The sequence below is a fragment of the Epinephelus lanceolatus genome, chromosome 11 (assembly GCF_041903045.1).
Source record: "Epinephelus lanceolatus isolate andai-2023 chromosome 11, ASM4190304v1, whole genome shotgun sequence".
Taxonomy (NCBI): domain Eukaryota; kingdom Metazoa; phylum Chordata; class Actinopteri; order Perciformes; family Serranidae; genus Epinephelus; species Epinephelus lanceolatus.
Window position 1 is genome coordinate 18,682,538 of NC_135744.1, and position 14,771 is coordinate 18,697,308.

Below are 14,771 nucleotides of genomic sequence, written 5' to 3' on the forward strand. Positions count from 1 at the left end.
CCCTCTCATTCTGGTGAACGTCATATCTCACATTCCAGTTTTTTGTTTTTTTTTACATTTTTTAAGCCAAAGAACAAATTATCAGCACAAATTTCATTTTACATCAACACATTCTCATTCCAACCTCGTCACATATTGACGCTTGCTCAGGACTTTCCACGTCCATACAAGATGTGTGGTGCGTTGGTTGTTGATGTTCTGGGACGCCATGTCAAGTTCTGCCTGTTACATCCATTGTCTTTTTTTAAAATGCACTTCCGTTTTCACAGGAAACTTAACGTTAATAAATGCACTACGTCAGTAAAACACCACGAATTGAGTTGAATTTTTTTTCCCTTCAACAACGAAACATGACTTTAGGTTTGCGAAAAAAGAGCAGGGTTTGGCTTTAGAAACTTATGGGACGGGAACACCGCTCTCTCTGGAAAAAGTCTGTTTGTTGGACCCATCCACCACCCCTCTGCCCACCCCAGTTGGACTTTTGGCACCTTAACTTTCGGACTTGTCCTGCCGCATTTCCCCCTGACGCCATCGGGCACCATTAAACTGTAATGGCAACCGGCCGCGTATCATGCCACCATTAAAGGACACCTTTTTTTGTTGGTTTTCTGATGCTGCAAGTCACTGTCCAAGTGCCAGATTTTGATGACTTCAGAGAGAGACCGGGCTCTTTACATAGAAGAGTTTTCTCAAATTTGGCACAAACATCCACTTGGACTCAAGGATGAACTGCTTATAATTTCGTGGTCAAAGGTCAAAGGTCAAGGCTCACAAAATATATTTTTGGCCAATATTTATTAATTCAAATTCTAATTTTGACAAAATTTCACACAAATGTCCGATAGGATAAAATGATAAAGTGATGACATTTTATAGCCAAAAGGTCAAAGGTCAACTTCACTGTGACATCATAATATAATGCAAAAACACTCTTCTGGCCATTATTCAATGTCATATCTCAGGAACAGAATGGGAGACATTTGGTCAGATAGTGAATTGGTGACACTAATCTTGGGTGTCCACCTTGAAACTGTGCTGCCAGGTGTGAAGCATCCATGTTTTCATAGACATGCATGTAAACTGAAAGTGCAACTTGACTGGTGTGCGGGGGTGTACAGTGGCAAGGCGGTAATTCTAGTTTTAACTAATGCTACGGCATTCCATCCAATAGTGGTCAAGACAGCTCAGGTAAAACCAAAACTGTTAGCTCATTGTAGTCTGACTCACCAGACTCACTCACTCACTCTTTCTTTGGGACATTTCCTGGTATGTTTTTTGTATGTTTCAGAAAACCTGTTCGGCCACTGCGGACAAATATAAATGCATTTTCAGACCACTTTGTTTCAGGTTGTTAATGACCCCGATACCCAATGAGGTGCAACCAAAATATTACAGCTCACAGTTCGAACGTTTTATTTCTCTCCAAAATAAAAGTCCTGCCATTCCTGCTACCACAGAGGCACTTTTGTGCGTGTGTGTGTGGGACTAAGATTTGGATCATGCAATAAGGCAAATCTGCTCTGTTCTTTCTGTGAATTGTTGTAAAGATCTACAACGAATAAAACAACTTGTGAATACACCTTGGAAAAGCTCAGATTCCGTTAGCAGGACTTTTGTGCCCGATGTTTATCTGTTTTCTGACACGACCAGTCGGAGTTGATTTGCCACATCTTTTTACCCTTGCAGTCGTCTGTGGTTTTAACAGGTCCAGTGAGCTCCTCCACAGCTCAAATTTAGTCAGGCTTCACCTCTTGGGCACCGATTCTCAAATTATGTTTGTCTTTTTTCTATGAGAAGTTGAATCACACAGTCAGCATTCTGTTACTGTTTTTTCTATGCTTGCAGAGAGTTGCCATTTTGATGACAGTGCTCGACGCACCATGTCCAAAACAAGAGAGGGGTTCGCCAAAACCAGTAGGATTCTTCCCCTTGGGACCATTAGTGTTCAATGTGTGGGTTAATAGAATAAGTTTGGAAAATATGCATATTTGCTGTCTTTTTCAAGAGTTATCCATTGTATCAGATTGGTACATCCTAATTCATTAAGAACCAAAGAAAAAAACGTCCCTCCAAACTGAACATTTTGTTTTGATGTTGAACAAAATACAGAAATCTATCAGGCACACCACAGTACCCCCTGTGTCTATATACCGCCATCAAAAACATATGACATTACTATTACCAGCTCAAGCTCTCAGCCTTTATGACATTGCAATCAGGGCTAATTTTAGTCTTGTCCACATACTCTGCATGAGGTCTGTTTACCGCATGCAGCGCGGTTGTAAGCAGCGTGCCCATCAACGTGCTGCAAACAACCACAAAGAGCAAACAAAACCAGACACATCCATGCCAGACTACACAACAAACACACTGTGCTCCCAGCTCATCTGGACTGACTTTTCTGCAGGGATATTCCACCAAAGGACTTTTACTGCTTTAACAACCTCACCTGAGCCTCACAAAAATACTTTAGCTGTGATAATCACCATGTCTATCCTTCACCTCCACTGATCCTTTCAATACCAAAAAGGGGGACTTCTTTAAGAGGAGACAGGACTCTGCAGACAGCAGGGTGTCTATAATTAGTGCCACATACTGACAGGGTTTTACAAAAAACTTTCTGGAAGTCCTTGATTATAAAGATATATCAGTGCTTGACTTTATTTTCTAATCTAATCACTGTCCTGATGGAAATTAAATTTCTTGAAGGAATTTTAACGTTTACGTACTTATTTCTCTTTTAACAGCCCAGTCGGCAGAATCAAATGCTGGCATTGTTTGTTTGTTTTGCAAACCACAGCTGTTTTACATTTGTACGTTTCATGCATATCATATTAACATTTCTTAAGTGACGTTGTTTCAGATGACATGTATTTGAACTGGATGGTGTTACACCCACGTGAGATGGCTGCCAAGCAGCAGACAGCAGCAGACTGGTGTTTAAGACTAGCATTCAACAAAAGTAGATGCTTTTAAACGACAGGTTTTGACATTTCCATCTGTATCTGTTGCAACCAAACCAGGTATTTTTTAACAGCATATTGAGACATTTTCCGCCATGTTTGTTGCAAACAAACTAGCCATTTTTTAACAGCATGTTGGAATATTTTCAGCCATTTTCGATTGCTACCAAACTGGGATTTTTTCAAAGGCATGTCGGAACATTGCCAGCAGTGTTTGTTGCAACAAAACCAGGTATTTTTAACGTCATGTCGGGACATTTCCAGCCGTGTTTCTTTTTGACAAAACTGCATATTTTTAACAGTATGTTGGGATATTTTCAGAAATAGTTGATGCAACAAAAGCATGCATTTCTTAACAGCATGTTGGAACATTTTCAGCCATTTTCGATTGTGACAAAACCGGGTATTTTTAATGGCACATCTGGACATTTCAAACTTTGTTTGTTGCAACAAAAACAGGTATTTTTTCACATCATGTCGACGCATTTCCAGCCATGTTTTTTTTGACAAAACTGCATATTTTTTTAACAGTATGTTGGGAAATTTCCAGCCACAGTTGTTGCGACACAACCAGGTATTTTTTAACAGCATGTTGGGACATTCTTAGCCTTTTTTGATTGCGACCAAACTCAGAATATTTTAAAGGCGCGCTGTGACATTTCCAGGCTTGTTTGTTGCAACAAATTGGGTGCTTTTTAGACTCACAAGTCAGTCTTTAGACGCTTGGCTTAACTAAAGACTGATGACTTTCTCCCTGATTTTGTGTTTAGATGGGCGGATACAATTTCAGAGTTTAAAAAAACTCCCTACGTTGCAGAACCAATAGTAAATCTGCAGGGCGGTCCTTCAGTGGCTCGCTGAACTTTTGTGCTTGTAAACATAGTCCGACTAGAAACACGTGTAGCGGTACAAAATGGCTCAGCCGCGCTCACAGAAAACGCAGTCAAAGTTAGTGGATGTTTGTCGCGTTTGCGGCGACACATTCTCATTCTCAACTAAAAGAAACAAACATAATCTTTTACAAGGCCATGACTCATCCGTCCGGCCAGACTATAACGTTAGAGGGAATCGCCTTGTTGTTAACAAATACTTCGGGTAGAATACCAGCAGAGCTAGCTATATAATATCACATTTTTCACATCACTGTATCACCGTTTAGACTAATCCGATGTTTGAAAAGTTTATAAACACAATGATTGAACAAACATTACTATTTCTATGTGCACATTTATCTGGGCTAACCGTTAGCTGTTAGCCCTGTTAGCCGTTAGCAGTGTCTGTAATAGGTAATAACTCATTAAACGGTCCGTGAAAAAAATATCTTTTCCAGCGGATATCTTAGTTACAACATGATTGAGCTAGCAAAGCAGTTTTGTGTTGCTATGTGTGGTATTTATTCAGTTTTGGGAAATCACAATGTCTAGAAAGCATCAGTGGCTGCAGCTGACAGGGACAGCTAACAGCAGCAACAAAGGTAATAGGACGTCATCTGTTAAAAGCCTCCCGTTGTCGGATACGACATGAAACTACTCCAGTTAGCTCAATCATGTTGTAACTGGAAAAAATATTTTCTTTACAGATGAGCACACGTTTGATAAAACAGAGTTAAATCTCTCGGCATCCATTTTCAAGCTCTCTGTGTGTTTGTTTCCTTGCGGACGAGAAAAGGGGGAGCGCACATTTCCAAGAAGGCGTGTCCTTTTCAAAAATGCAAGACGCGTTGCTTTGTTGCTGGCCGTTTTCGCCGGTGTGTTAAACACACTTTAGAAAGGAGTGTCCCCAGACTATCAGAAGGCGGAGATCTCTGATTGTCTGGTGGCGAGACTAGGTATTTTTTAATGGCATGTCGGGACATTTTCAGCCATTTTTGTTGCAACCAAACTGGAGTTTTTTAAAGGCACATCAGAACATTGCCAGCAGTGTTTATTGCAACAAATTTGGGTATTGTTAATGGAATGTCAGGACATTTAGAGCTTTGTTTGTTGCAACAAAACCAGGCATTTTTTAACGTCATGTTGGGACATTTCCAGCTGTGGTTTTTTTTTTTTTTTTTTTTTTTTTTTTTTGCTAAGGGTATGCAGGGACATTTTCAGCCATAGTTGTTGCAACTAAACCGGTGTAAGTACCAATTGTGTCCGGGCTGCCAGATTTGTCCTGGGTCCTGCGCTAACTGATGACGTCACGCATTATGATTGGCTTTATGGCAGACACAAATTCTGATTGGTTGTAGCCATGGTTATGGCTGGAAGTTTGAGGAAATGGTTGTAGAGAGTTTGAGGAGAGAAATAAAAATAATAAATCGGAAAGTTTCTCTTCAGCTGTATGCTGAATGAAGTATTAAAACATTAACCTGACAAGCGGCAAACATTAACGAGATCGTCTCGGTTCGGATTAGCCTTCTTTTAAGTTAGCATTAAGCTAACGGCTAGCAGCTAATCATAAAACGACTAAAAAGAAGAGAAATGCATAAGAAACATAAGAAATTACTGTTAGATCGGCTCGGGGTTGGAGGGCGTTTCACAAATCAATGTACAGTGTTTCAAAAATCCAGGGTTAGTGTATCATACGCTATATTTATGTGTAGGCTATCTGTATACAGTATGAAAAATAAATAAACATAACAGCATGTCATTGTAAGTTGGTGGTACATGTTATTTTCAATATAGTGTCTCAATTCAACATAGAAATTAAAATTTTCCCGATCTTTCTCCATCCTTTTCAACTCGCCTGCCACTAACGCTGTTTTCCCTCTCGCATAACGCTGTTTCTCTCACATTCAAATGCAGCCACTCAGCCAATGCCGTTTGTCTACGCACCACTCAGCCAATGATAGTATGTCACGTCATCAGAAGTCGTGGGACCCCGGACAAATCTGGCAGCCCGGACACATTCGGTACCTACACTGCGTATTTTTAACATCATGTTGGGACATTCTCAGCCATTTTTGATTGCGACCAAACTGAAAATATTTTTAAGGTACGCTGCGACATTTCCAGGCTGGTTTGTTGCAACAAATTGGGTATTTTTTAATGGCATGTCGGGACATTTAGAGCCATTTTTGTTGCGACCAAACTGAGTTTTTTAAAGTTGAACCCAAAGTTAACTCAAAAGTTAAACTTGTCAGTCTCAAACACAGCTTTCCTGAGTCAATGCCTGGCGCTGAGTGCCACAAACACTGCAACAGATGTTGTAGTTTGTTGGTCTCGAACATCGCTCTCCAGGGTCAATTCGGTGTTGGCTGGACCCATTTACCTCTCTTATGTCAGTTGCTCTGAGCATCTAATAATGACACAGATGGGTTTACACTGGATTGGTCGGAAAGCCTGGTGCGTCTTAGTCAGACGCCTAATGGTGCCCCCAGCATCATTATTGTGACGCCGAGGGCAGTCTTCTGACGCAGAAGGAAGGGTTCGGCAGTTAGGTCACTAAAAAAACATACCCAGCATTGAGCAGCACAAGCATAGCAGTAAGAGGGGGTTGGCGGTTAGGTTTAGGCAAAAAAACTACTTGGTTATGGTTAGGATAAGATCACAAATGCGGCAATGGATGTTGTTGTTTGTTGGTCTCAAGCAACGCCCTCCAGGGTCAAAGTCCGGTGTTGTCCACCAGTTTAGAAACCAGTGTCAAAACATTATTAAATATATGGTTATGCCTGTGAGCTTCAGCTTCAATTCTGTTGCACAATTTATTCATCTCCTACTTTGAGGCATTGTGTCGGTTTAGATATTTCAAACACGGTTTGCTGTTTAATTGTTCCCACACAGATCTGAGCCAAAATCCAACACAGCTGACCTGACGTATGGCTGAGACCGTGAGAGGAGTGGCACAAAATAAACAGGGATTTGCTCTGCAGCCCATATTGTCTTTTGGAGAAAACACTCCCTCACCTCCTCCAGTATGTTGATGTAAATTCTGCTGTCACTTTTTCACTAGATCTTGCTGTTGGATCTCGGCTCTGATCAGATAGCTTATTGTGATTATTTGTGTCAGTTACAGGCTGCTGTACTGTTAAATGAGAACACCTGCCATTTTAACAATTTACAGGGCAACTGAGCGTCATAAAAACAGATACTGTTTTCTGAAGTTATTGGTGCTTATTGTTCACATAAAGAATGTTCAGATTACGATAAAAGAACACTCCACAAGTCTTTATCCTGCGATAAACACCAGTCAATCATTCAAGGAAAAAAGAAAACATTACATCAAGACGCTGACAGCTTTCGCCCTCCGTTTTAAATTAATGACCTTCCATATTGACAGAGTCCAAACATGAGAACACAGCGCAGTCAGTTTATATGCAAAGTGATTTTTGAATGAACACAACACTGACCTCAAGTCATCACACAGACCCACAACAGAGCTCCGAGACTTTCTGACAGTGTCTAGTCTGTTCTTTTGTAAACATAAACAAAGCTAAACAAAACAGAGAACACACACACAGAAAACAGATTCTGTTACCCACTGCAGCTGGTTTTGATCACCGGGCAATCAAAGTAAAACAAACGATCAGATGGAATTGAGGCAGCGCTCAAAGTAACGCCGCCCTGCAGGGGGCCTGTCCCGAGCCTCTTGGGGGAGAGGTTTCAGGCAAACCCCCACAATAAAAGAAGCTGTGGTAGAGAATGACCTTCTCGCTCCGAAACCGAGGATGTAATGGGAATTTCATCTGCAATCATTGTCACTTTTACTAAATTATGGTGGAGATCAAACATGGTTCAACTGTTCAACTGTTTTAGGAAAAATCTCATCAATACTGATGTCGTGCTGCAGCTGGAGAAGTATATTGAAGGAAATCAGAAGGAAGCGATTCTTGAAGATTACGTTTATTTAAAGGTCCATTGTGTGGGATTTAGAGGCATCTAGTGGTGCGGTTGCAGAACTGGAACTTCTACTGCGTGCCAAGCGAGTAGGGGAACTACGTAAATGGAAATGACCCTATCTAGAGGCAATGATTGATTCGTTCCGTCTGGGCTGCAGAACAATAACATGGCAGACTCTGTAGAAGACAGGCTCCCAGGAAGTGCCCTGGGCTTTGAAGCCAATTTGAAATAGTGGCCAACAGTTAAACCTCATCCAAAACTCTGCTGCCAAAATCTTGACTGGGACTGGAAAACATGACCAAGTCACACCAATCCTGGCTTCCCTACACTCGTTACCTGTTACTTTTAGAATTGATTTTAGGATTTTATTGATCACTTACAAAGCAAACAACGCTTTTATTGCCCTATGTTCCTTCTGGCGCCCTGAGATCCTCAGATGCATCTTTTCTTGTTGATCCGAGGTCTGGATTAATTCACAAAGGTGACAGAGCCTTTGCAGTTACAGCTCCATGACTTTGAGATGACCTGTCACAGGAGATCAAGGCTGCAAACACAGTCTCATCTTTTAAATCACTTCCGAAAACTTGTTTAAAGTTGTCTTTCAGTGATTTTAACTGCTTTATAATTGCGTGTCTGTAATGTGATGCTATTAGGCCCAAAAAGATTTTTACCATAGCATCACGTGTCGAAAGAATTCTCTGTAAATCAAAGGATTCATTGTTTGAGTGCCACAACCCTTGCAAAATGACTTGTTTCACCTTTGAGATTTGATCTGTGCGGTCTGAAATACTTTCAAAAGTCTAGAAGAGCCGCAGAATTGAATAATTTTATCCCGATTCAAGTTAGCGGAGGGCTAAACCAGAAACACATTCTCATCCTAAGTCGTCACTCATCAGAGCTTTGTCAGTAGACTTTCACATCTACATATTATGCGGTATCCTCCTGAGTCTGCTGCTGACTTTCCAGGATGTTGCTTCCAACACTGGGACATCAACAAAAGCACATGTTAGGTTTAGAAAAAAACTTAATGGTTTGTCCCTACATTCATACAGGAAGCAAACACTGAGCTCCTGGGTGAAAGTCCGGGGTTTGTTGGACCCATCCACCACACCTCCAACCTGCCCTATAGGGACTTTCCAGCTCCTTATATTATGTTGTTGCTGGCAGTGTTCCTATGGCGTATCATACCGCTGCGACAGGTGCCTCTGGCTGCATTATGAACTGACGCCACCTGTCTGCGTATCACATTGTCACGACAAGTGCCATCTGACCATCCAGTGGTGTACCATAACACTGTGAAAAGTTCCATCCAGCGTAGGACTCCAAATCATCCAAATCAAAGCGGTGGTATTTGAAGGCTCCGGAATGAGAACGGACTGGTAGAACTAGTCGTAGTAGAAGTATCAGGACCGGCTAGTGGAAGTCTGTAGTGCACCTGCTCTATGGGCCAATTAATGCAGAAGATCCAGGTAGTTTTACACCCAGGAGGTTGAAATATTTTGGAGCAGTGAACGGAGCCCTGCCTCAACACTGACTAGGTGTGTTAACCTCGCCCTCCTCACTTTCACTGGTGGTTTCTGAGGTGGACGGTGTGTCAGAGTCTCTTGCTCGAATAGTTACAAAACAAGTCAGAAATACCGGTAGAAATACAGCTGATTGGCCAATACGTGAAACAAAAAGTGCTGCACAGTGATTTAGCGCGAGCTAGCACACATGATTGCCCATGATTCATGGATAACAGTTAACTTTTCATTAGCCTCTTTTACACTGCCTGTTTAAGGCGGGAAATTTGCGCTGTAATGCCACCTCGCTGTGCTGTATATATCTAACCTTTAAGTCACCATGGGAGGTAGTAACAGCGCTGCAACAGTGTCTGACTAAACAGGACAGCTTCAAGATGGGATCACGTTTTGATGATGTGTTATGTGTGTGACCAAACGCAGGAGATTTAAAACATAGCTATTAGCAGTTAGCAGCTAAATCAAGGGGAAAAAACAGCCGCCATAAATGTCTGTAAATTAGGAAAGCAATGAGATTCAGGAGCTCTTTACTTTCCGAGAAGAGGACAAGACCAGCTGCCAGGGACAGTAAATGGTTGTTACTGCCATGTTATGCCATTGTTGTTGTTTATAAAGTGCTGCTGATGTGTTTGTTTTATGTCACACCAGAGGCTGACGCTGTGGTGCTACGTCACACCTGTCATGTCTCTTTTGATTTTGCAAAGCCTTGATGCAGTGTATAATCACACACTGGGGCAGAACGATGCTGTCGTTGATTGGTTTTGTGTAAAATTTGGGTCTAATCGAGTCTTTATATTAACTTTACATAAGTAAGTCACATGTGCAAATTATTTCATTCACAACATAAAGACCTCATCGGGGTCACGGACCCCTGTTGAAGACCCAGGTTATAAGCCATTTCTGCCGATAGATGCCCCTAAATCCCACAAACTGGACCTTTAATACGCACTTACAACACCTCCTGTTTACTCCACTATCATCATGAATAATCGTGCCCTCAGATTCTGAAAAACACTGACCTAAAGCGTGAAACTGTTTCCCTCATATCACTGTAAAAATCCTACAGATGACTTGTTTCATTGTTGTGCAGTCAAAGCGAGTCATCTGCTGTTATCTGACATGAGTGTGTCCTATCTGTACTGAATTAGCTTTTTAAAGTCCCCCTTCACTCAAAAATGTGTTCTGCTTATCGTTACTTCTCCTGATGCTTCATCTTCACTGTGCACAATGGTGGTTTATGTGCAGAGTTTGACACTAGAAGGTCGTTTTCACATTCATCCACAAAGGGGGGAAGTTTCTTTGTACCCACCTTACACGTGTGTAGGAGCAGGATTTTGTGACATCACAAGTTTGTAATCCAGTCATGGTCTAATGTGAAATTTACATGAGTACAATGTGGAAACTTGACACTGAGAACTTATTTACAGTGAAGCAGTAAAACTTTCAGATTCTGGATTTGATGGAGTTGAACTAATTGAATACAGTTTATATTAAAACAAGTCTGGCTGTGATCTTTAAAATTGTTTACATTTTATCAGATGAAAAGGAAGCAAAATGTTTCTGATATTAAAAAATTAGTTGGGATTCAGCTGAGGTGCACTGAACTGGATAAACTCAGATTTTTAATATAGTTATCACCACTTTTGTTGTTAAATCTTCAGATGAAAAATTTTATTAGATTATCTCAAAATCAGTGTTTGTCTATCCCCCGTTATCTACTTTGGAAACAGAAATGCAAAACAACTGCTTTGGAATCTCCAAATCACATTATCTTTTAGCCGAGGAATCCTCTGAGTCTTCTTCACTAAAATCTAATGCCTGGACATCAGCTTTACAAGGGGATTTCTCTTCGGAGAACCGGGAAAGCCGCATAAGCACACACAAAATGTTATTTCTCGGCTCAGATTGCTGCATGCATCCATGTGACACCAGGAAAACCAAACGAGTACGAGAAATAGCTCCATCCTGGACCTGTGTATTCGGTGTGCACAGGAGAAAGGGACCTGTCTTCATTGTTTTTGGTAATTTGATGATGTGAAAGAGTTCTGGAGGGAGATTAAACAAGCTCTGGAGAATATATTAGGCATTTGACCCAAAGCTTTTCATTTCAAGTTTACACCCTGATGAACATCATACACCCAATAAAGACACTGCTGTCTTAGATCTTTGTTTACTGCTTGCAAAGAGAGTTATCTCACTCTCTTGGAAAACAGCCAGTAAAACAAATTTCATTAACTGGTTTAAAGAATAGTCCATTAACTCTGCCTCTGGAAATGATTTGTATTTGTATTTTTATGTTTCTGCCTTTCAGTCACATTTTGCTGGACACAATAAGTTACTAGCTATCATGCAATCGTTCAAATATTTATATCAAATTTGTATTTTATATTTTTCATAGGAATCATTATTCATGCATTGTTTTTACTTTTTAATCACCTTACATTAGCACTTATAGTGACAGCTCTCAACACTTCACTGCTGCTTTTATTCCGTTTCTGTTCTTTAATCCTGTGTCATATCTGGGTGATATCTGTGTCCATGTCAGAAAAAAGAAAAAGAAAAACATGTTTCTTTTTTCATTTTATTCCACACTTAGCTGACACCAAAAGGAACATATAAAAATGAAATGATAGATCAGTCATTATTTTTATTATTTAAAAAGTGTCCTTCTAAGTGTGGTTTTTGCTATATTTCTTTTGTTACCGAGCCAGATTTTGACCTTCAATCTTGTTTAATTCTGATTTTAATATTAACTTGAAATACAAATGACATATAAATTCCCATTTTAATGAAATGCATGATATGTTGTAAGATATATCAGCATTTTTTTTTTTTCATTAAAACAACACCTGTACCTTGGGGTTACAGGGAGTGTTAGTTTACTTGTTGACCTACAGTCATGTGAGAGGAGAGCACATGACTTCATAGAGGGAACTGAAACATGACAAAATCAAGGTCAAGTTTTGTTAAATCAAAAAATATGTCTACAGGCTGTCACTTTCAGACTTTCAGCTCATATTATATTATATATTATATTGTGTAATTTGTGTATATTTAATGCTATCTATCTATCTATCTATCTATCTATCTATCTATCTGTCCATCTGTCCATCTATCTATCTATCTATCTATCTATCTATCTGTCCATCTGTCCATCTATCTATCTATCTATCTATCTATCTATCTATCTATCTCTCTCATGCCATTATGATCTAAGATTGGACTGAAGTGCTTCAATAACACAGTCAGATATTAGGATGAATGAAAAATGGCTTTCATGTCCTGAGGAGGATTTCCTTTTCCTCTCTGCCACCTACTGGTGAGACCAGGCTGTTGTAGACAGACCCTGCAGTAAATTACAGGGACATAATCTGATTATGACTGGGTGGAACCCACTACAGTCTTCAGACTTCACCTCTTACAGTAGCCAAAAATAGGTCTTTTTCACAGCAGACATTGTGACTCGTCAAAGTAGGAAAAGCACAGGTGTTACTAATAACGTTAACGATGGCTCTGTTTTATTCAAGTATCTCCATAGCAGGTGTCACACACTTAAATTTAATGCTTTTAAAGAGCTTTTTTAAGTTAATTTTTGACCAGATTCAAAACAGATTTTTGGGTAAATCATATTTTTCTTATTCAAGCATTGAAGGTAAGTGTAAAGTTATGTATGTAGTCTCGTGCAGAGGTAGGTTTTATTTAGGAATATTGTTGTTAGAGTGAGATAAGGCTAATCCACATTTTGCCAAAGTAAAAAGACAGTAGGTTCAGGTAAAAAAATTGTAATATCAGAAACTTTCACACAGAAGTGCTTGACTCATTTTGACACATGGACATTAAAGGATGGATAAATTAAACCAGATAAAATATGTGTGGCAATTATGACCTCATCAATTCAAATTTCATACTATTTAATGACTTTTAATACCTGATATTTTTATAATTTAATGGGACTTGTTAATGATTTGCATAAGCCAATCACAGTGTGTAAGTGAGGAAGCATGCACTACAGTAAGACCATGAAACTGGAACAGCAAAATGGAATTCAGCCATCATAAGTTTTGTTCTTTATACCTGTGTTTGCCACTGTGATAGTTACAGTGCTTTGCTCCTGTTGTTCCTGCATTGGATATCAGTGATCTCCACTCAACAGAAAAAAAAATTGTATGTAACCAAATGAAAAGAACTGGAAAGACAGGAAGTCCTCTGCTCCAAATAAAAAAAAGTGTTCGTTTTTCCACGGTGTATTTCCCCACATTGCTGACGGCCATGTTCTGTGTCATATAATGACCAGATGTGTCATACAGAAACAAATATAAATGCTGTCCCACAAAATGACTTTCTGACATCACAGAGTAATGTGTTCCACTGTTTGGAAGGAGAATTATTCAAAAGAAAACTATGGTTAAAGAAAACAGTGATGGAGGAAGTACTCAGATCCTTTACTTCCTCCTTCTTTTGTCATTCATACTGGGAACCTGTTTTTGGCCTAGTATATATTGTATGTATCAGACTGCACCTTATTTGCACCTTACTGTCATGTTGTTTAGGTATATTGCAACTGCTGCACAATAATGTCCTCAGGATAAAGAAAGGTCTGATTTATCTTAGGGTAAAACTACCAATGCTGGACTGTAAAAATATTCTGTTACAAGTAAAAGTCATGCATTGAAAGTGTTACTAAAGTAAAAGTATGTAAGTATAATAAAGAAAATGTACTTTAAGTATGAAAGGTACTCAGTGCAATATGATACAATACTATATACTTTATTGTCCCTGTAAGAAATTCATCTTGGTCTCAGGAGCTGCACAAGCATTGCTGCCTTACAATGATTGTCCAAAAGAAATGAAAAGCATACACCCACATACTACACATAACAGTATTGCACATCAGCCATTCATATATCATGTGTGTATCATGATATATACAATTTATCAGAAATTATTATTACTCTCATGCATTAATGTAAAAGCAGGATTGTAGTTGTAGGTGGAGCTTATGTTTGTATTGTACAGGACTACAACTGATGATTATTTTTATAATGGTGTAATCTGCTGACTATTGTCTAAAGTGATTGTTTAGATTGTGAGAAATGCCTGTCGATTAATTGCTGCAGCTGTACTTCTATACACTGGTGGGTAGTTTATTGGATGAGAGAACATCTCTTAAAAGCTCTCTGCATGTTTGAATGCAGAAATCTTAGTGTGTAGGTAACTAAAGCTGTAAAATAATTGCAGTTAAGTGAAAAATACAGTATTTCCCAGTGAAATGTAGAAGTAGAAATGCAAGGAAAGGAAAATAAGCTCCATTTTCTTTAACTTAAACTTAGCTAAAGTACTTGTGTAACTGTATGTAGTTACACTGCATCACTTGGACATAACTAATACAAGTTTGACTTCAACTAATACAATGTATTTTTTGAGTGATGAAAAGTACATATTTTTAATTAAAGGCCAGCTAATTCAGT